A 24,005-nucleotide genomic window follows, 5' to 3' on the forward strand; every position below is an offset into this window, starting at 1 on the left:
TCTACATATTCTAAGCGTTTATTAATTGGTCTGTGCAAAAGTTATGGCGTTTACAAAATAGGGGATAGTTTTATGGCATTTTTATTAATATTTATTTCTCAAATCGCCTTTCAGGACAACCCCGGAGAGAGTAGCTCCACCTTGCAATCAGGAAACACATGCCCACTTTAAAAACACCTCCTCCTCCTCCATGGCTTCAGTTATTGTGTTTCCTCCTTGGAGGAAGCATGTGCCTGAACCAGGGAGAGCTACACTCTCTGCAGGGGAGTAAGGCTTACCTTTTGTTGCAGGTTGTTTCTCTTTGACCCCCAGCAGCATCTCCACGGGGAGAGGACTCCTGGAGCTCCTGGTCCCGCCATCTCACGGGAGTAAGGACCCTCGGAGTGCCGGCGTCGGGTGCCCGGTGTCCGCTTGTTAGCGCAGGGAGGGCTCTGTTGCTGGCGGAGGCCGCTGCAGGTCAGCGGCATGGCTCCGTTTTCGGCGCCGGGTCCCGGGCGGCGACGGCGTCGTTCACGGTGACGCGCGGGCGCTCTGAGGGGGCGTGGCGCCGTGGTTCAGCGCCTGGAACGCAGGGGTCATGGGGCGGGTCAGGTGACCGTGTGCTTCCGCTTCCGGCCGGCCTTGATGACGCGGCGGCCGGGAAAATTTAAAATGAGAGCTGTTTGTAAAATAGCTGCCTCACTCAAACGATGGAAGAGTGCAAGCCAGCTATGGCGGAGACAGGCGCCCCCAGCACCGGTCCAGCCCAGGTACGTAAGGTGCACTGGCACCCTCTGCTTTACTGTGGGTATGTCTTTGTTTGTTCCCCCCTCTTGGGGGCCTGTCGCTGCAGGTCAGAGGTGGACTTCGCTCTGACCTTTTGCAGCCTAGTTCTGGGGTCTCACTAGTAGGTCTGTTTGGTGGTGGGTCTCTGCACTGGCTTGGTGTTAAGCAACTGGTTGTTGAGAGCTTTTAGTGAATTAAACCTGTATGTCGTTTCAGGAAAAATCACTAGGAAAAGCTAGACCAGGTCAGAGAAAATGTCCTTCCTGCAAAACCCCCCTCAGAGATTCATGGCAGAAGGCAATGTGCAGAAATTGTATCAGAGAATTGGTGGAAGAGGAAACATCTCAACAATATAAGGATTTGTTTTCTTCGGTTAAAGAGCTGACAAACTCTTTGAGTTCAGTCAAGTCCATTCTGATACAAAACCCTCCCGCACAGACCGAGCCTCAGAACTTACCGCCCAGCCCCAGGGCGTCGTCATCCAGACAGGTGGAAACTGAAGAGTCTGGAGACGAAGGGGGTAGTACTCTCATCTCCTTCAGGGATTCTGAGGAGGAGGAAGAGGAAGAAGATAGCAGGGGCTCCAAATTCAAGCTATCACTAGAGGAAGTAGATGATATTTTAAAAGCAATCTACACTACTCTAGAAATTCAGGAAGAAAGAGTACAACTGTCAGTTCATGACAAAATGTACCAGGGGTTGGACGAAACAAAACGGCGAGTTTTTCCTGTCCACAGGGTCCTCTCAGACTCAGTGAGAAAGGAGTGGAAGGACCCAGAAAAAGCCCCTTTCTTCTCTAAAGCTCTCAAAAGAAGGTTTCCCTTCGAAGATAAGGACTCAGAGGTTTGGAATAAGAAACCTAGAGTCGATGCAGCTTTCTCGCAGGTATCCAGACGAACGGATCTAGCCTTTGAAGATATGGGGATCCTTAAAGACCCAATGGACAAAAAAGCTGACTCCATCCTTAAAAAAGCTTGGGATGCCGCGTCAGTCAGTCTAAAACCAGCAATGGCAGCTACGGTGGTGGCCAGGAATCTGGAATGTTGGGTAGAGAAGCTGAAGAGCCATATTGAGGCGGGGACACCCCGCAAGGATCTCTTAGAGTCCTTTCCACTGATCCTGAATGCAGTCAAATACATGGCGGATGCATCAGCAGAATCAGTTAAACTGGCCGCTAGGTCTTCGGCTCTTGTAAATTCAGCCAGGAGAGCAGTTTGGCTGAAAACATGGTCTGGGGACACTGCCTCTAAGGTCAAGCTGTGTGGTCTTCCCTTCTCGGGTGACTTGCTCTTTGGTCCTGATTTAGAGTCTGTGCTGGATAGAACAGCCGATAAAAAGAAGGCTTTTCCAGCTAAGAAAAAGCAGATTGCCAAAAAGAATTTTCGTGCTTTTCAGCAGTCCCATAAAAAAGACCAGGAGCACAAGAGCAGATGGGGTTCACAGAAGGGCAAAGGCAGGGGTGGAGTCCTCTTTAGATCTCCCCCAGAGCAGTCCCCTAAGAACAAGTGACAATATCTCCCCAGTGGGGGGGAGACTGTCAGCTTTTCGCGAACAATGGGACAGGCTGTCTCCAAATCTGTTCGTGAAGAGCGTTGTCGATCAGGGGTACAGGTTGGAGTTTTCAGAACCACCCCCGAGCAGGTTTTATGTGACAACATTGCCAAGGGATCAGGAGAAGGCCTCTGCAATGAAGCTGTTGTTACAGGAGCTGATACAGCAAGAGGTTCTGATTCAAGTCCCAGTAAGCCAGCAGGGCGGGGGTTTTTATTCACATATTTTTCTGGTGAAAAAACCCTCAGGGAAGTACCGTCTAATCCTGAATCTGAAATTCCTGAACAGGTTCATTCGGTACAAACATTTCAGGATGGATACAATTTTCTCCATCACAAAGCTGTTGACCCCAGAATGCTTCATGGCATCCCTGGACCTAAGGGATGCCTACCTTCATATACCAATTCATCAGGCATCGCAGCAGTTCCTGCGCCTGGCATTGAAGGTAGGGAGTTCGGTATGGCACCTCCAATTCAGGGCTCTGCCGTTCGGACTCTCGTCCTCTCCCAGGGTCTTTACGAAGATTATGGCAGAGGCTTTGGAACCCCTGAAATTGAAGGGGATTCCAGTTGTTCCTTATCTGGACGACCTTTTGTTTTTTGCAGACTCCAGGGAGCAGGTCCTAGTCAATCTCCAGAGGGCCCAGTCTCACCTCGAGGGCCTGGGATGGCTTCTAAACCTAGAGAAGTCAATCCTGACCCCCTCACAGGAAATGAAATTTCTGGGGTATACATTAAATTCGATTCTCCAGAAAGTTTTCCTGCCGTTGGAAAAACAGGAAAAGTTACAGCTAGCTGTACAGCGGATACAGAGCAACCAGACAGTCTCAGTCAGGATGGCTATGGCAGTTCTGGGCCTGTGTCACGACCACTCGGGCACTCCGGTCGTATTCAAGGGACTCACCTGTAGAGATCCGTCGTGGAGAACTCGTCGTTTTCCGTTGACGCGCGCTAAAGCCAACGAGCGCATCCGCGTCAACACGAACGCACGCGCACACGCACGTAGGTCGCGAACGGGGGCACGTCTACGTGTGAGGGCGCGCTGACCCGTCGTACGTCCGCTCGGCGCCCTAAGGCCTATTTAAGTCACCAGTTCCCTTCCACCCGTGCTGTCCGGTCTACAGCGTGTCCGTGATCCATACTATTCGTAAACCTGAACCTGTTACCTGATTCCTGACTTCCGGCTTGTTCTCTGATTCTGATTGACTGCTGCCTGCCCACGACTCCTGCTTGTTCGACTACGCTTCTGCCTTATCCCTCTGTACCACGCTGATCGTATCCTGCTGACCCGGCCTGTATCTGACTACCGCAGTTCCTGCTACCTACCTGAGTTCCTGTTCTACGGGACGTCTATTCACCAGCCAGTCTCCGCACAAGTGCTTACCTGCTACTGTCAAGTGTCGTTCTCTGTTCCAGCCTGTTGTCTGTGCCAGCTGACCATCTGGACCTTTACCACCTGCCAGGCACTTGTGCCCCCTGAACTGTTGAAGTACCTGTTCCCATCTCCAGGGGTTCAATAGCCAGGGGATACGAGGGGCCGCTCCCTGCATTCCGGGCTCCATCACCAGGTACGTGACAGTACCGGACAGCCATGTCCGAGCCCGCGCAGGGAGCCTCCCCCATGGACGAGCTCTGCCATCATCTGGCCGGCCTTACGCAAGCAGTTAAGAGTTTGCAGGAGGGCTACGGAAGACTGGAGGAACAAGTCCAGGCACTATCTGCTTCAGCACCGGCCGCTCCAGGGGCCCATGCTTCGCCCTCGGTAATTATGTTACCACCGGAACCCAGGGTGCCAACTCCGGAACGATTTACGGGAGTCCGAAGCAAGTTTAGGGCCTTCCGCAATTCCTGCGAGCTGTATTTTGCTTTGCAACCCCGGACCTTTTCTCTGGAAGCGACAAAGGTGGGATTCATCATTTCCTTGCTGACAGATGAACCTCAGACCTGGGCACACCGTCTGTTAGAGCGTAAAGACCCTTCTCTTGACTCCATGGACACCTTCTTTCAGGCCATGTCTAAGCTCTATGAGGACCCCCAATTAGCTGCTACCGCAGAAGCAGCCCTACGTGCCCTGCAGCAGGGTCGTAGACCAGTAGAGGACTACGTCTCGGAATTCCGGCGTTGGAGTGCAGACACGGAATGGAACAACGCGGCCCTGCGTTTTCAGTTCCGCTTGGGCCTTTCCGAGGCCTTGAAAGATGAGTTGGCCCGTGTAGGCATCCCCGGGACATTAGAAGCCCTAATAGACACCTCTATCCAGATCGACAGACGCCTGAGAGAACGCCGCCAGGAACGCTCTTCTTCGGCTACCCGTCCAATCTGGATGCTACCACGGGTGCCTAGTCACCCTACTCCTCCCGTTCCATCTGCATCCACGTTGGACACCCCAGAGCCCATGCAACTGGGCCTCCTGCGCCCGTCTTTGACACCAGAAGAGCGCCAACGTCGCCGGACCAATAACCTGTGCCTGTATTGCGGAGAACCAGGACATTTTGTTCATGCCTGCCCAGCCAAGATACCTAAGTGTCTTCCTGTTCCTCCTGTTCCCTCACCCATGCTGCCTGATAACACTTCTCATCTAGCTGTTCCTGTCCTTCTGCAGCTCCCAGGAAGGACTATTCAAACCCACGCGGTTATTGATTCCGGTGCTTGCAGTGGCTTCCTCGACTCTTCCTTCGCCCGAAGACATAGGATTCCCCTCAGACCAAGGGAAAAGGGACTCTCCGTATACTTGGCTGACGGATCTACCTTAGGCTCAGGACCAGTGACTTTGGAAACTAGTCCTCTATCTGCTGTCATAGCCGGGACTCATCAAGAACTTCTGTGCCTGGATGTTATTCAGTCCCCGCTATTTCCAATCATCCTCGGCATGCCCTGGTTGAAGGCACACAATCCGCGGATTGATTGGACCACCGGGACCATCGAGTTCCTCTCGGACTACTGTCATCTGCATTGCTGCCAGAATCCTGTCGGGGACTCCTCAATTCTCCTCTGTTCCGAATCTGATGATGATGATATTCGACTAGCGGTACCCAAGGAATACCACGCCTTCTTAGATGTTTTCAGTAAAAAGGGTGCAGAGACCCTTCCTCCTCATAGGTCATATGATTGTCCTATAGAACTACTCCCGGGGGCAGAGATCCCCTTCGGAAGAATCTTCCCTCTGTCCGAGACTGAGCTGAGTGCCCTAAAATCTTACCTAGACGACAGTTTGGAGAAGGGGTTTATTCGGCCTTCCACCTCTCCGGCAGGCGCTGGCATCTTCTTTGTCGAAAAGAAAGACCACTCGCTACGCCCTTGTGTGGACTACCGGGCTCTGAATAAGATTACCATCAAGAACCGCTATCCCCTGCCATTGGTACCTGAACTCTTCCAAAGACTGGGATCCGCTAGGTTTTTCTCGAAGTTAGATCTTCGGGGGGCCTATAATCTTGTACGCATCCGGAAGGGTGACGAGTGGAAGACCGCCTTCCGTACCCGCTTTGGGCATTACGAATATTTGGTGATGCCTTTTGGTTTATGCAATGCCCCGGCCACCTTCCAACATTTCGTTAATGATATTTTTAGGGACTATCTAGATTTGTTTGTTATAATTTACTTGGATGATATTCTAATTTTCTCCTCCACTCTAGCCATTCATCGGGAACACGTGAAGAAGGTACTGACCCGTCTCCGTCTCCACGGTCTGTATGCCAAACCAGAAAAATGTACCTTTGAACAGCAGAGCATTCAGTTCCTTGGCTTGGTCATCTCAGTAAGAGGAGTAGAGATGGACTCCCAGAAAATCTCAGCCATCCAAGATTGGCCTGCCCCCTCAGATAAAAAGGGAGTCCAGCGTTTCATAGGCTTTGCTAATTTTTACCGCAAATTCATTAAGGATTTTTCTGCCATCATTGCTCCCATCACTGGACTGACTAAACAGAACCAAAGGTTCCAGTGGACCCCGGAGGCACAAAAAGCCTTCCAGTCACTGAAGGACCTATTCGTCTCTGCACCGGTCTTGAAACATCCCGATCCTGCTCTGCCATATACCCTTGAGGTGGACGCCTCGGAAATAGCAGTAGGAGCAATACTGTCCCAAAGGCAGGGACCCAAGTCCTTACTTCACCCAGTCGCCTTTTTCTCCCGCAAATTATCTGAGGCTGAGAGAAACTATGATGTTGGAGACCGTGAGCTCTTAGCTATCAAGTCCGCCCTTGAAGAGTGGCGTTATTTACTAGAAGGGGCTACTCATCCAATTTTGATCTACACTGATCATAAAAACCTGGAGTATCTGAAGTCAGCCAAGAGACTCAAGCCTCGTCAGGCCAGGTGGGCACTCTTCTTTTCCCGATTCGTATTCCACATAACGTACCGTCCAGGATCCAAAAACACTAAGCCGGACGCTTTGTCCCGTATGTTCAGTCAACCGGAGAACTCACCTTCTTCTGACACCATTCTCCCGGCGGGGAACTTCCTTCTTCTTCAAGGAGATGTGATCTCTCAGCTCAAACAGGCGTCCCTAGGCACCATTCCTCCGGCTGGCATTCCGTTATCTTCCAGTGATGGCCTTCTTTGGCATGAAAGCAAGATTTTCGTCCCCCAGACAGCCCGAACTCTGGTTCTGGCCTCCTGTCATGACCACCCCTTGGCTGGCCACTTCGGATCATTCAAGACCCTGGAACTACTTAGACGCACCTTCTGGTGGCCGCGGATGAAGGACGACTGTAAAAAGTACGTACAAGCCTGCACCACTTGCATCCGAAGTAAGGGCGATAAACTAAAGACCTGGGGCCTTCTGAAACCACTACCCGTCCCCGACAGACCATGGAGAATGATCTCCATGGACTTCATTGTGGAACTCCCCCCTTCAGAGAACCATTCCACGATTTTCGTTGTGGTCGACCGACTCACCAAGATGGCGCACTTCTTGCCCATGAAGGGCACCCCTTCAGCCGCGGAGACAGCCAACATTTTTATAAAAGAAATTGTGAGGCTTCACGGCATTCCTGCCAACATCACTTCCGACAGGGGGGTGCAGTTTACCTCAAGATTTTGGAAGGCACTCTGCGAAGCTCTGAAGATTGACCTCCGCCTATCCTCAGCCTACCACCCACAGACCAACGGTCAGACTGAGCGAACAAACCAAACATTGGAACAATATCTTCGCTGCTTTTCGTCCTTCTCCCAAGACGACTGGGCTTCTCTATTACCAATGGCGGAGTTCGCATACAATAATACTGTTCATTCAGCCACCCAGCAATCCCCGTTCTACGCGAACTTTGGGTTTCACCCGTTGTTCCTGTCTGGTGACCTTCCCGAGTGTTCCGTACCAGCGGTCCAGAGAAACCTGAACTTCTTCGAGGAGAACAATAAGCTTCTGCAGGAAACCCTGGCCAAGTCACAGGAACATAATAAGGTTGTATTTGATCGCAAAAGAAGAGGGGAGCTGGACCTTAAGGTTGGAGATCGGGTCTGGCTGTCTACCCGGAACCTTAAACTCTCCTGCCCTTCTAAAAAGCTGGGCCCCAAGTTCATAGGTCCTTTTCCAATCAAGAGGAAACTCAACGATGTGGCCTTCGAACTCAAACTCCCGGAGTCCTTCCGAATCCACCCAGTTTTCCATGCCTCTCTCCTCAAACCCACCGTCACGGACCTCTTCACCGACAGAATCTCTAACCCTCCGGAACCCGTACTGGTCAATGGGGAAATGGAGTTCGAGGTAGAGGCTATCCTGGATTGCAGGAAGAGGCAAAACCAGACGCAATTCTTAGTCAAATGGAAAGGGTATGGACCTGAGGAAAACTCCTGGGAGCCGGAGACCAATATCCACGCCAAAAGACTTATCCACGCCTTCAAGAGGTCCTATCCGAATAAGTGGGCTCGTTTAGGCATCCGGAGGCTGCCCCTTGGGGGGGGGCAATGTCACGACCACTCGGGCACTCCGGTCGTATTCAAGGGACTCACCTGTAGAGATCCGTCGTGGAGAACTCGTCGTTTTCCGTTGACGCGCGCTAAAGCCAACGAGCGCATCCGCGTCAACACGAACGCACGCGCACACGCACGTAGGTCGCGAACGGGGGCACGTCTACGTGTGAGGGCGCGCTGACCCGTCGTACGTCCGCTCGGCGCCCTAAGGCCTATTTAAGTCACCAGTTCCCTTCCACCCGTGCTGTCCGGTCTACAGCGTGTCCGTGATCCATACTATTCGTAAACCTGAACCTGTTACCTGATTCCTGACTTCCGGCTTGTTCTCTGATTCTGATTGACTGCTGCCTGCCCACGACTCCTGCTTGTTCGACTACGCTTCTGCCTTATCCCTCTGTACCACGCTGATCGTATCCTGCTGACCCGGCCTGTATCTGACTACCGCAGTTCCTGCTACCTACCTGAGTTCCTGTTCTACGGGACGTCTATTCACCAGCCAGTCTCCGCACAAGTGCTTACCTGCTACTGTCAAGTGTCGTTCTCTGTTCCAGCCTGTTGTCTGTGCCAGCTGACCATCTGGACCTTTACCACCTGCCAGGCACTTGTGCCCCCTGAACTGTTGAAGTACCTGTTCCCATCTCCAGGGGTTCAATAGCCAGGGGATACGAGGGGCCGCTCCCTGCATTCCGGGCTCCATCACCAGGTACGTGACAGCCTGCTTACGGCAGCAATCCCGGCTGTTCAGTGGGCCAGGTTCCATTCCAGACCCCTTCAGAGGGAGGTTCTGTCAAGCTGGTCCCATCAGGATCCTTTGGAAAAACAGCTAAAAATTTCGTCAAAGACGAAAAGGGCTCTTTGGTGGTGGAGAGACCAGGCAAACCTCTCAAGGGGCCTGGTGTGGACCTTTCCTGTGGACAAGCGCCTTACTACAGACGCAAGTGCCTGGGGCTGGGGAGCCCATCTGGATGGTCAGACATCTCAGGGGGTCTGGTCCAAACAGGAAGCTCAAAGATCATCCAACTGGAGGGAGTTGAAGGCGATCTTTCTGGGTTTAGTGGCATTTCAGCAGAGTTTGAGAGGCCACCATGTTCAGGTGTTGTCAGACAACACAACAGCGGTTACCTACATTATGAAGCAAGGGGGAACCAGAAGCAGGAGCTTGATGGAGCTGGCCAATCTGTTGTTAGCCTGGGCAGAACAGAACACAGCCTCACTATCGGCAGTGCATCTGAAGGGCTCTCAGAATTTGTTTGCGGACCTCCTAAGCAGGCGCAAATTGCTAGAGGCAGAATGGAGTCTGAATCAGGAAGTGTTCCTGATGATCTCCGAGGCCTGGGGGGTTCCTCAGGTAGACCTTTTTGCCAGCCAGCAGAACTCAAAGGTGGACAGATTCTTTTCTCTTCACCGAGGAGATGCAGCAATAGGGTTGGATGCATTCGCTCACCCCTGGCATTACCAGCTGTGCTATGCCTTTCCCCCCTTTCCTCTAATTCCACTAGTACTGAGGAAATTCAGGGAAGAAAGGACAGACTTAATACTAGTCACTCCTTTTTGGCCAAAAAGACCCTGGTTCGCGGGTCTTCGAAACCTAGCCTCGAAGCCCCCATGGAGGTTACCACTCAGAAAAGATCTGTTATCACAGGGGACAGTAAGTCATCCAGAAGTGGAACTCCTGCAGCTAACCGCCTGGTTTCTGAGGAGGACCTGTTAAAGGCTAAAGGTCTCTCAGATAAAGTAGTAAAGACCCTGCTGTCCAGTAGGAAGGCAGTTACACAGGCAATTTACATGAAGGTCTGGAAAAAGTTCAACTCCTGGTGCAGTTCTAGAGAACTCAAGGTCAAGAGCAGGGTGTCCGTCTTGGAGTTTCTCCATGAAGGAATGGAGAAGGGTCTCGCAGCCAGTACCCTGAAGACTCAGGTGGCTGCCTTATCAGTTTTCTTTGAAAATACTTTATCTAAAGAAACTTTAATTTCTAGTTTTTTTTAGGGCTCTTGCTCGAAATAGACCAGTAGCCCTTAAAGACTTTCCCAGTTGGGATTTGTCTACAGTTTTACAGGGTCTCTCGGGAGCACCGTTTGAACCCTTACAAGAAGCTTCTTTACAGAAGGTGGTTTTAAAAACAATCTTTTTGGTGGCCATCACCTCGGCCAGGAGAGTCAGCGAGCTCCAAGCTCTAGCTATTACAGAACCCTTCCTTAGAATTTATCAGGACAGGGTGGTACTGAGGACGGATCCAGCATTCCTACCGAAAGTATCCTCAACTTTCCATCGATCACAGGAAATAGTGTTACCTACATTCTCTGCAAGCCCAGCAAATGCAGGAGAGGAAGTTTTTCACACATTGGATGTGAGAAGGTGTCTTTTACAGTTTCTGAAAGTTACTAAAGAATTTAGAAAATCAAACGCCCTCTTTGTGATATTTTCTGGATCACGCAAGGGGGAGAAAGCTTCTAAAAGTACGCTGGGTAGGTGGCTTAAGTTGGCTATAACAGAAGCCTATAAAGCAAAAGGAGAAATACCTCCCTCAGGTATTGCTGCCCACTCTACTAGATCCACGGCAGTTTCCTGGGCTGAAAGGGCCGGTGCCACGCCTGAACAAATCTGCAAGGCTGCCACTTGGTCCAGTTATTCGACATTTCTCCGGCATTACCGGTTAGATCTACTGTCTGCAGCAGATCAGGCCTTCGGCAGGAAGGTACTGCAGGCAGTAGTCCCGCCCTAGGGTAAGTTTCTCGGTTATCCTCTCCGGGGTTGTCCTGAAAGGCGATTTGAGAAAGACTCAGTTAGACTTACCGGTGACGGTATTTCTAAGAGCCTTTCAGGACAACCGTTACTTCCCTCCCTAGGTTATGCTTAGTAAATGTATTAAGTTCTACCATGGTGTTGTGCTTTCTGTGCTTTGTTTTCCAGCGTCGGAAGGCCACAATAACTGAAGCCATGGAGGAGGAGGAGGTGTTTTTAAAGTGGGCATGTGTTTCCTGATTGCAAGGTGGAGCTACTCTCTCCGGGGTTGTCCTGAAAGGCTCTTAGAAATACCGTCACCGGTAAGTCTAACTGAGTCTTTTTTACTAGTAATGGCGGTGATCAGCGATTTTTATTGTGACTGCAATATTATGACGGACACATTGGACATTTTTGACACATTTTTGGTACCATTGTCATTTATACAGCAATCAGTGCTATACAAATGCACAGATTCCTGTGTAAATGACACTGGCAGTGAAGGGGTTAACCACTAGGGGGCAGTGTAGGGTTTAAGTGAGCCCTGGGGAGTGTTTCTAACTGTGGGGGGCGTGGCTGTGTATGACGCGTCACCGATCTCTGCTCCGGATCACAGGGAGCAAAGATCAGTGACACTGTCACTAGGCAGAACGAGGAGATTATTATTATTATTATTATTCACGATTTATATAGCGCCAACAGTTTACGCAGCTCTTTACAATGTATAGGGGGGACAACACAATTACAGTACAATACAAAAGGTACAGGAGGGCCCTGCTCAGAGCTTACATTCTAAAGGGAGGGGGTGGTGGTACAAAAGGTAATAGCTGCAGAAAATGATTTGATGGGGGTGACTGGGGGACAGTTAGGTGGGTGTGGGATAGGCTTCCCTGAATAAATGAGTTTTCAGGGAACTCCTAAAGGTGGACAGGGTAAGGGCTGATCGGACAGACTGGGTCAGGGAGTTCCAGAGGATGGGAGAGGCTCTGGAGAAGTCTTGAAGGAGAGCATGAGAGGAGGTAACAAGGGAGCTAGAAAGCAGGAGGTCCTCGGAGGAGCGGAGGGGACGATTTGGGCGATATCTGCAGATGAGATTGGTGATGTAGATGGGGGCGATGTTGTGGATGGCTTTGTATGTTGTGGTTAGCATTTTGAATTTTACACGGTGGGGTAGGGGAACTGTAACGGAACCGATCCCACACTTCGATTGAGTGCTTCCGTCATATACCACTTCCTCTCAGCCTGAATATAGATATCAGATATTCCAACTGCTCCCAAGCACAAAACAAGGCGACACTTGCTTAGTTGCTCAACATGGACTCATTTATTAGAACTAGGGATGAGCCGAACACCCCCACGGTTCGGTTCACACCAGAACCTTCGAACGGACCCCAAATTTGAACGAACTTTAGAACCCCATTGAAGTCTATGGGACTCGAACGTTCGAAATTAAAAGTGCTAATTTTAACGGCTAATATGCAAGATACTGTCCTAAAAAGGGTTTGGGGACCTGGCTCCTGCCCCAGGGGACATGGGTCAATGCCTAAAATGTTTTTAAAAATGGCCGTTTTGGCGGGAGCACTGATTTTAATGACGATTAAAGTGAAAAAAAAAGTGAAATATTCCTTTAAATATGGTGCCTGGGGCGTGTCTGTAGTATGCCTGTGAAGTGCCACGTGTTTCCCGTGTTTAGAACAGTCCCTGCACAAAATGACATTAAACGGAAATAACATCATTTAAAACTGCTTGCGGTTTTAATGTTATATCTGGTTCCTGCAATATGGTTGAAAATCATTGAGAAAAATGGCATGGGTAGCCCTCCCTGCCCATTACCAGCCCCTTTGGGTCTTGTACGCATATTAAGGGGAACCCAGTACCCATATTAAAAAAAGGAAATGCATGTGGCCCCAAGGCCCTATATACTCAGAACAGCAGTATACAGGCGGTGCAAACAAGACAGGGACTGTGTAGGTTTGTTGTGTTAAGTTGAATCTGTTTGTAATTTTCAACTGGTGCATTTTTAAAGTGTAGCTCCAGTCAAAAAAACTATTTCTAAGCTTTTTGGAAAACATAGGGAAGGGTTATCACCCCTGTATAATTTGTTTTGTCGTCCATCTTTTTTCATCTCACTTGCTGTTGTCTCTTTCCGTTTGCAAGTAGGAGATGTTTGTAAGTTGGATGTTTGAAAGTAGGGGCCTGCCCTATATGCTCTGCAGAAATGTCAGAACAAGGTGTTTGTTTTGCCACAACATTGTAAGCCCTCAAAGTGACTCTTGGTGGGCGCTGGAGTGCCCTGCTGTGAACGATTATATCAAGAATTGTAATTACATGCCATTGTTGAACAGTGGTAGAAAAATTGACCTTTGGTGGTTGTGGTGCTGGTGCCACAACACTATAAGTCCTCAGAGTTACTCTGGGTGGGCACAGGAACGGGCCCTCCTGTGAAATATTATATCAAGAATTGTAATTACATGTCCCTGTTAAACAGGGGCAGAAAAATTGGGCCTTAGGCACTGGTGCTGGTGCCACCACACTGCAACCTCTCCCATATACTCTATTTTTATTGCAGGAATTAGCCCTGCTGCAAAGCATTGCATCAAAAATTGTAATTAAACGCCCCTGTTGAACAGGGGCAGAAAAATTGGGCTGATGGCATCACCCAGAACCATAAATGTTCTTCCAACATATCAGCGGAGGAGGAAGAGGATAGACAATCAACATAACAGGACAGTCACTCAGCATAGGCAGTCTTGAAGGGATGTGATATTTAAAAAAAAATTATTCGGTTACATCAGCTTCAGGTGCTTGGTAGCTGTGGGTGATCCAAGACTGATTCATCTTGATGAAGGTCAGTCGATCAACTGATTCAGTGGACAGGCGCACCCTGTGATCGGTAACAAAGCCACCAGCAGCACTGAAGGTGCGTTCTGAAAGAACGCTGGATGCAGGACAGGCCAGTAGCTCAATTACATACTGTGCAAACTCTGGCCAGTGATCCATCCTCAAGACCCAGTAAGCCAGAGGATTTTCGGTGGGAAAGGTGTCCAAGTCTGACCTTGCCCCTAGGTATTCCTGCACCATGTAAATCAGACGCTGGCGATGGTTGCTGGAACCGATCATACCTTGGGGCTGCGGACTAAAAAATAGTCTGAAAGCATCAGTCAGACGGCCACCTTCTCCACCGCTCCTTCTGACCGATGCCTCAGCAACACGTTGTCCAGGACCAGGAGTTTGTAACCTCCCAGTCTCTGGGAACGCGTTGCACAGACCTTTCTGCAAGGCCTCCCGGAGATGTCTCATCCTCTGCTCCCTCTGCGATGGCAAGATAAGGTCGGCATCCTGCCTGTGGCCAATCATGGCTCTCCTCGCTGCTGGCGCTGTGATTGGCCAAGCATGCGGGGTCACAGTGCATGCTTGGCCAAACATGAGCCAGTAAAGCACTGCGATGACGCAGTGCATTGTGGCCCGTGAGCGCCACACGAATTTGGCGCGAACGGCCCATAACGTTCGGAATTCGCCGAACGGGCGAACAGCGGATGTTCGAGTTGAACGTATGTTCGACTCAAACGCGAAGCTCATCCCTAATTAGAACCAAAATGCCAAGTATTACAGTAGAAGACTAAAACCTAACCTAATTAGCATGAGCTAATTATCTAAATCAACACTCAGTCTAGATGATTGAGGGATACGACTTTTCGGCTCCTAGCTCAATAACAATTCAATTGCAGGTTAATTAGCACAAACAATAAAAACAACAATAGGTGAAATACTCTTTAGAATCTGTGTCAAGCCAGACTAGACTCATTTACATTATACAAGACACACAGGTGGCTGGAGGTGATGATATTAGCATCTAAGAGTTTGTGTCCCAATAGTGTGATTCAGTCTATTGCTAACATGGCATTTACATATCCAGAGTCTGTGTGTCTTGGGGGGGGACATGGATCTTCTACTTGAGGCTCAACTGGTTCTTCTTCCTCAGCAGAAAAGTCTATCAAATCTATCAAATCCCCTGTCTCTGCAACTGGTGTCTGGGGATAGAGTTTCACCTGTCCGTGGAACCCAGAAAATGCCATCAATGCTGAGCAGAGGTTAGAAGAGCTTTGCCCTGTTGTCAGCACTTCAGCTTTGGGGATGGAAATCTCCATATTTTACACTGCCGGTTCTCCGGCATGCTGCTGAACAGGCACATTCCTCTATCCAAGATCATCCAATGCAGAAACAGGATCATCAAGATCAGTCAGCACTTGCTGCATCCGCCATAAGACCTCCGCGTCCATAGTGGGGGGCAGGTTGGCAAAGCACACTGTTACTCTGACACATTGCCGACTCTTCAGCCAGGATTTCAGAGTTGTCCACTGGTATTTCCTTATAGTCCCAGGCAAAGGGAGCCCAGCCCTGGCACTGAGCAGAGTCTAGCAGCCGTCTGTAGGCGATCTCCAGCTCCCATTCCTGATCGGCCAGAAATCTCCAAATCTTCCAGTGCCCAGTGCACTTCTGAGACGTTCAGTATCTCTTTTCTGTAATCCATGATTTCATCCAACCACCACTCCAAATCACTCCCAAAGTTAGAGTCCCCTGTCAGCTTCACATACAACAGTCCCAGGCCACCATAGCTTATGCCTTCCTTTGGGCTGTCATCCACTATCCAGGGACATGCTTGGAAAACATGCCACTGGAGGGCTCTGTAACTCTCATCCAGCTTAATCTCTGCCCAGACCAGCCTGCTTAATTCAGCTGTCCGCTCCTTGTGCGGTTTTTCTCCTAAAAACAGCACCCGCAATCCATACTGCGACCAGAACCTTTCCTGGTTAGAGAGGAGAACTTTTCCCTGGTGGCCCTGCTCACGGGCTAGCGCTTCCTTCCAGAGTCCACAGCGAATAGAATCAAACCATCCCAGCAGGACCTGCTCTGATACTGGTCTTCTGTGCTGTAGCTGCATCTCTCATAACCTCCTTCTGAATTCCTTCTCCATGGCGGCTGGTATCTGTACATCTCCTGCTCTCTTGCTATCCAAACCTTGGATCCAGGTGGAGGTTTGGATGTTCCAGACTGCAGGAAGTGTCCCACTGCTTGCCACCAATGTGATGAAACCGATCCCACACTCCGATTGAGTGCTTATGCCATATACCACTTCCTCCCAGCCTGAATATAGATATCAGATATTCCAACCGCTCCCAAGCACAAAAGAAGGCGACACTTGCTTAGCTGCTCTACATGGACTAATTTATTAGAACCAAAATGCCAAGTATTTATAATACAGTAGAAGACTAAAACCTAACCTAATTAGCATGAGCTAATTATCTAAATCAATACTCAGACTAGTTGACTGAGGGATAAGACTTTTTGGCTCCTAGCTCACTAACAATTCAATTGCAGGTTAATTAGCACAAACAACAATAGGTGAAATACTCTTTTAGAATCTGTGTCAAGCCAGACTAGACTCATTTACATTATACAAGACACATAGGTGGCTGGAGGTGATGATATTAGCATCTAAGAGTTTGTGTCCCAATAGTGTGATTCAGTCTACTGCTAACATGGCATTTACATATCCAGAGTCTGTGTGTCTTGGGGGGGACATGGATCTGAATCCAAGTAACACCACCTCAGGGGTCCCCAGGCATACAGCTCACAAAGAGCACCGTTCCCCCAAATGCGAGGGCCCATAATCACAAGGCAAGAGGCTCGCATTCAGTCCCCTCCAAGAGCCTCGGTCCCAGCTAGGTCTGTCACAGGAACATTACATTACATTGTTTACATTAGCATCTCCCCGTTCTTCCTCCCCGTGAGACGATCGTGGGTATCCCCACGGCGATCGAGTCCGCGGGATCCACGATCGAACTCACGGATGTCCCGACCGGCAGGCGCCCGCTCCGCCGGCGGCATGCACCGATGGCACATTTAAAGGGATGTACCTGTACGACCATTAGGCTGTCCATGCCATTCTGCCGACGTACATCGGTGTGAGCCAGTCGGAAAGTGGTTAAGACAGATTTTATTATACAGTATTGTTTTTTCTCTATAGAAGGTAATAGTGATTTTTGAAAATCTATATTTTCCTGCAATTAGATGTTTTGGAACTTTTCTAGTTCCACAGGATGCCATATAAATGTAACTATTTTAGACAGGTAAAAAAAAAAAAGCACAAATATTTACAGCTCCATTTAGGCTTTTTAAGTATTTTTCCAGCTTTTTGCAAGCTTTTTTAACCACATGCCGCCCGCCCTATTACAAATTGACGGCGGCAAAGTGGTTTCATAATCCTGACCGGACGTCATATGACGTCCTCAGGATTATGAGCCGCTGCGCGCCCCCGGGGGGCGCGCATCGCAGCGATCGTTGTTGCGGGGTGTCAGTCTGACACCCAGCAACTACGATCTCGGTAAAGAGTCTCCGACTGAGACTCTTTACCACGTGATCAGCCGTGTCCAATCACGGCTGATCACAGTGTAAATGGGAAGAGCCGGTGATCGGCTTTTCCTCACTCGCGTCTGTCAGACACAAGTAGAGGAGAGCCGATCGGCTGCTCCTCTGACAGGGGGGGTCTGTGCTGATCGATTATCAGCACAGCCCCCCCGAGGATGCCCACACTGGACCACCAGGGACGCCACCAGACCACCAGGGATGCCCAGCAAAGGTAATCCTCCCTAGACCACCAGGGATGCCAGTCAGCACAATGGATGCCAATCAGTGCCCACAATAGGCATCACTGATTGGCATGCATTATTGTTTGGCACTGATTGGCATCCATTAGTACAGTATAACACCAATGCCGCCTATGAGTGCCCACCTGTGCCGCCTATGAGTGCCCACCTGTGCCGCTAATGAGTGCCCACCTGTGTCGCCTATGAGTGCCCATCTGTGCCGCCTATCAGTGCCCACCTGTGCCGCCTATCAGTGCCCACCTGTGCCGCCTATCAGTGCCCACCCATGCCCATCTGTGCCGCCTATCCATGCCCATCTGTGCCGCCTACCCATGCCCATCTGTGCCGCCTATCCATGCCCATCTCTGCCGCCCATCCATGCCAATCCATGCCAGCTATCAGTGCCAATTTGTGCCACCTATCAGTGTCCATCCGTGTCGCCCATCCGTGTCGCCTATCAGTGCCGCCTATCAGTGCCGCCTATCAGTGTCCATCAATGCCACCTCATCAGTGCCACTTCATTGGTGCCCATCAGTGCCGCCTTATCAGTGCCCATCAGTGTAGCCCCATCAGTGCCCATCAGTGAAGGAGAAAACGTACTTATTTACAAAGTTTTGAAACTGAAACAAAAAAAACATTTTTTTTTTCAAAATTTTCGGTATTTTTTTATTTGTAGCGCAAAAAATAAAAACCATAGAGGTGATCAAATACCACCAAAAGAAAGCTCTATTTCTGGGAAAAAAATGATAAAAATTTCATTTGGGTACAGTGTAGCATGACCGCGCAATTGTCATTCAAAGTACGACAGCGCTGAAAGCTCAAAATTGGTCTGGGCAGGAAGGTGTTTAAGTGCCCTGTATTGAAGTGGTTAAAGTGTTTTAGAAGTGTATTACAGCTTCAGACTTTTTTCTAGCCAGTAGAAAGCACTAGGGGGAGGAAAGGGAGAGGAAATTAGGGGTGGAGAGCTGCTATTTGAGCGTTTTACAAGATTTTTTTCTGCTCAAGTCAGGCATTTCTATTGAAGTTCATAGGGCCAAAAACACTTCTAATCTGCCAAAAAGAAGCTCATGAACTTTTTTGAGCTTCAGGCATTTTGCTTCAAGCGACAGAATTCTCATATGTGAACAGGAGCCATTGAAATTAATGGGATTTTGCTTTTTGGGTGTTTTGGAGCTTCAGACCTGAGAGTTTTACAAGCTGAAAAACACTCAGGAATGAACAGGGCCTTAGGCTCCATTCACATCTTGGCGTATAGGGGCGACAATTGCAGTAAAATCATGCAAATAGAATCACGGGACTCCCATCATCCAAAAGAAGCCCATGTACCTCTTTTAGTGACAGGTGGCCCGGGATTCTGTTCATGCATTTTTACTGAGAACGTCGCACGACGAATCACGGATAAATCACACCGCAATTGGGGTGCTATTGAAATTGACTGTCAACGCACAGGGAATGCTTGGGTGTCCCACGAGTTGCCTCTATTACGAATCATGGGCAGAATTGTGGCGATTCCGTCCGTGAAATGGAACGTGGAGATGAGAACAGTATTTTTTTAGCAAGTCATAATATTATTTCCTTCTTTCAGGCATGTCAGTTATAATTATCTATTAAATGGAAAGCTGCGAACAATTAAAGATATCTGAATAAGGTGGTTTGTTAAAATGACAGATAAGGAGGAGGCGGAGGAAGATGAAGAAGGTGTATCATTTGACAGTTAAGGCCTATAAGTGCTGATCTTGGCATTAACTGAGAAGTCAGCATGCCAAAAGATGGCCTCGAATAAAGCTAAATTCAAATTCAAAGTGGGGGTACCATCACCATCAAGTAATATTAAGAAATTGAGAATGGAGACAATTCCCGGTACCAATTGGGCAGAATACACAATAAATAAAATAAGTTTACATAAATTATCCAATGTTCATACCAAAATACTATTTAAATACAGATTGTCTATACATGTATGTCACTAATACTTAGTGTGCTCCAAATGAAGACAAGAGGTATAGTGGGTCCTCACAGGACATGTACTCCTCCTCTGTATTTGGAAATCTTGCTTTTATCTTTCTGTATAAATAAAATACTTTATTTTTTTTCAATGTGCATTCTGTCCAGTTGGTACAGAGATAGTCAATTTCCCTGCTTTTGAAGACTAATAGGGGAATTGTCTTCATTCTCAATTTCTTGAAAAGTCTTTGTGGTTGACTTATGCCCCGTACACACGATTGGAAATCCCGCCACCAAAAGTCCAATGAGAGTTTTTGGTCGGAAATTCCGTCCGTGTGTATGCAGGTTCTCTATTTTTCAGACGGAAAAAGTTCTGATCGGAAACTCCAATCGTCTGTACAAATTCCAACATGCAAAATTCCTACGCATGCTTGGAAACATTTTGACGCATGCTCAGAAACATTCAGCTTAATTTTCTCGGCTTATTGTAGTGTTGTACGTCACCACGTTCTTGATGGTCGAAAGTTCAGAGAACTTTTGTGTGACCGTGTGTATGTAAGCCAAGCTTGAGCGGAATTCTGTCGGAAAAACCATCCAAGATTTTTCAGACGGAAATTCCACTCCTGTGTACAGGGCATAACTGAAGCTAGCCATACACTGACACCTGCAGGCCAAACAAAAAAAATCTAAGGATTCCTTCAATCTTACTATACATATATCTGCTGGCTATATATTTTTATATATTTTGATTGGAAGCAGCAACTGCTGTCCAGCCAATAGTTTTTTCACATTTTTTGTAATAAGTAAAAAGGCAAACATAAAAAACAGTGAACAGACGCCAAGGCCAACCACTGAAAGTAGCTTGAAACTGGAAGCATACATACCACATACAAATAGGTGAACAACAGATAAAAAAGACAAAAGGTAGCCAGGTGGGGGTGCGGCAATACCAATACTGTCCATTAGGAAAGCAATGATCAGTGCAAAGCTCGACAATCAAGGCCTAGAGAGTGAGCTACACAAACAGTGTCTCAGAGATCAACATGTATACACTAAGCAGCATTTTTGACAGATTGACCTGTGTTCATATACAAGAATAAAGAAAGAGAGAGAGAGAGAGAGAGAGTACCCATGAGCCCTCTTAGGGGTCAAAGAAGAAAACAATCCAATATGCCTCCATATGTGCAAGAGGGCAGTGCCCCCACTCTAGGACCATATAACAATACCAGCAAAAGAGTGACACTAGAAGTAGAGTCACGAAAAAAAGGGAATAAGTGGGTAGGTGGGCTCATCGCTGAAAACTGGTCCAACCAGGGTTGCCAAAACTTTGCCAAAAGTTTTTTTACCTGGCTTCTTTGATTTTTCAATTAAAAGATATCAGGCAGAAGGGTGCTGACAGGGCCACCCACTAAGAGAATTTTGGCTACTTCAACAAAAGCGAACCGAAATTCAATCATTGTACGGTCATCATAAGTAGTAGAGAATATTTACTTATGCTACATTCACACATTAGCATTTTTGTGTGCTGCATTTGCATGGGCATGACAGCCTATTCAAATAAATGGTCTGCTGTGGCTCCATTTCATCAAAAAATAAAAAAGGTAAAGAGATAAAAACGTGAACAGTGTTGGAAGAGGGTGTCAGGGGATGCATGGGTAAGCAGTGTTAGAAGAGGGTGGCAGGGGATGCAGAGGTAAGCAGTGTTGGGAAACGGTGGCAGGGGATGCAGAGGTGAGCAGTGTTGGGAGAGGGTGGCAGGGGATGCAGAGGTAAGCAGTATTGGGAGAAGGTGGCAGGGGATGCAGAGGTGAGCAGTGTTGGGAGATGGTGGCAGGGGATGCAGAGGTGAGCAGTTTTGGGAGAGGGTGGTAGGGGATGCAGAGGTGAGCAGTGTTGTAAAAAGGTTGCAGAGGGTGAAGAGGTGAACAGTGTTCGAGGAGTCTTGGGGGTGCAGAGGTGAGCAGTGTTGGGAGAGGGTGGCAGGGGGTGCAGAGGTGAGCAGTGTTGGAAGAGGGTGGCAGGGGATGCATAGGTAAGCAGTGGTGGGAGAGGGTGGCAGGGGATGCACAGATGAGCAGTGTAGGGATAGGGTGGCAGGGGGTGCAGAGGTGAGCAGTGTTGGAGGGGGCTTAGAGAGGGTGCAGAGGTGAACAGCAGTTGAAGAGGCTGTCATTTGAGAATGACCAGGAGATTCAGTGGCAACATGGAGAGTGGTGGAGACCAATACTGAATGAGACACACCTAGAACTGCATCAGCTGGAAAGATAGATGTATCACTTGCCTCTTGCTTGCTTGCTATGTAAGGCTATTGATATTACAAGACTATGAGGTAGAGCAGGGATATGCAATTAGCAGACCTCCAGCTGTTGCAAAACTACAAGTCCCATCATGCCTCTGCCTCTGGGTGTCATGCTTGTGGCTGTCAGAGTCTTGCTATGCCTCATGGGACTTGTAGTTCTGCAACAGCTGGAGGTCCGCTAATTGCATATCCCTGAGGTAGAGGGTAGAACAATAGACATATGTAGAAATTAGTAGGCAGGCGAAAAAAGTTTATATTCATTCAACAATGTATGAGAATACATACTTTGCATTCCTATACATTTCTTGTGTGGATAGAAATAAGTATGGGGAAGCAATATTGGATATTGAATGGGCTGCTTTAACTTAAAGCTTGACATACTGCTTGTTAACACACCACAGTAAAGTAATAGACCCTTACTGGCATGGAAGGTTCTTGAAGAAAGTTACTTGGCCCTGATCTCACTAAGGTTAAGAACTACTACTCTATAACAAATGCATTATATGACTGTATACCAATCATTCAGTATGAATGATTCTAATAGGTTACTTTAACTGACAAGTGAACTCTGTATGCTGAGCTGTACAAGACATAGTCCTAACCATTTCACTTTGTGCGCTGGGCTATATACGCTATAATCCTTGGTAAAGTATATTTTGTGGATACAAAGTCTGTGCCATATGTTACTGATTCTATGCACGAGGGTTAAAAAACCTTCTGTGTGCGGCAGCGCTCCCAGCCCCCTTAAAACTTAACTGGGTCCCGTCTCGATCCAGCAATGTGCACAAGAGCCTTGGCTCTCCCAGGTCTCTCCCTCCGCATTGGCTGAGACAGCAGCTGTCATCATTGGCTCCCACTATTGTCAATCACAGCCAGTCAGCCAATGAGGAGAGAGTGGGCGCAGAGACAAACCACACTCTGTGTCTGAATGGTGCTGTCTGGGGCTACTAGGCAGGAGGGACAATCCTGGGGGACCCAAGAGGAGGAGGATCTGGGCTGCTCTGTTAAAAACCATTGCACAGAGCAGGTAAATTATAGCATTTTTATAACAGCTTACCTGTAAAATCCTTTTCTTGGAGTACATCACAAGACACAGAGCCTCAGTATTCACTGGTGGGTTATATAGGCACCACTAGATGATAGACACTGGCACACCTTCGACAGGAAGTTTAGCCCCATATATAACCCCTCCCCTAACTGGGAGTACCTCAGTTTTGTAGCAAAGCAATACGTGTGTAATACGTATCCCCCAAAAAACAGGGTCGGGAGCTCTGTGTCCTGTGATGTACTCCAAGAAAATGATTTTACAGGTAAGCTGTTATAAAAATCCTATTTTCTTTATCGTACATCACAAGACACAGAGCCACAGTATTCACTGATGGGATGTCCCAGAGCAATGCCACCTGAGCGGAGGGGACACAAACAAAGTAGAGAGCAATCAGACCTGAGGACCCTGTGCTGCAGCCTTCAGTACACTGCGACCAGAAGCGATATCCTCATGCCTTTTCACATCCACCTGATAGAATCTGGTGAATGTATGGACTGAAGACCAAGTTGCGGCCTTACAGATCTGAGCCATGGAGGCCTGGTGATGCACTGCCCAAGAAGCACTAACAGCCATGGTGAAGTGCGCCTTGATTTGAAAAGGTGGAACTTTCCCCTTTAAACCATAAGCTTGAAAAATGACCTGCCGAATCCATTTAGCAATGGTGGATTTGGACGCTGCCTGCCCTATCTTAGGACCTCCAGGCAACACGAACAAAACATCCGTTTTGCAAACCTGAGCGGTCAATTCCAAATAGGCTTTGATCGCTCTCACTACATCCAGAGAATGTAGCGACTTTTCTTCCTTGTGCCGCATACACGCGATCGTAATTCTCGTTGGAAAAAGCTCTGATGGTTTCCCCGACGGAATTCCGATGGAATTCGTCTCAAGCTGTCTTGCCTACACACGGTCAGATCAAATTCCAATAGTTTGTAACGCGGTAACGTACAACACTAGAAAAAGGAAGTTCAGTAGCCAATAGCTTCTGTCTCGTAGTTGAATCTGAGCATGTGTGATTTTTGCCGTGTCGGAATTGCATACACACGATCGGAATCACCGATAGAAACATTTTTCGGTCTGGAAAATTGAGAACATGCTATCAATTTTAAAAGGCGGAAATTCGGACA

The 24,005-nt window shown here is 48.4% G+C and overlaps 1 protein-coding gene and 1 long non-coding RNA gene across 2 annotated transcripts in view; both read left to right on the top strand.

The window, feature by feature from the left end:
- LOC143962110 (uncharacterized) overlaps positions 1-24,005 on the top strand; it is a 767,356-nt gene that overhangs the window by 367,507 nt on the left and 375,844 nt on the right. The window lies entirely within an intron of this gene.
- Positions 1-24,005, top strand: part of LOC143963646 (guanylyl cyclase-activating protein 1-like) — a 45,536-nt gene that overhangs the window by 10,382 nt on the left and 11,149 nt on the right. The window lies entirely within an intron of this gene.

The sequence above is a fragment of the Lithobates pipiens genome, unplaced genomic scaffold (assembly GCF_037356315.1).
Source record: "Lithobates pipiens isolate NorthernLeopardFrog02 unplaced genomic scaffold, aLitPip1_a1.2 Scaffold_8, whole genome shotgun sequence".
Lineage (NCBI taxonomy): Eukaryota > Metazoa > Chordata > Amphibia > Anura > Ranidae > Lithobates > Lithobates pipiens.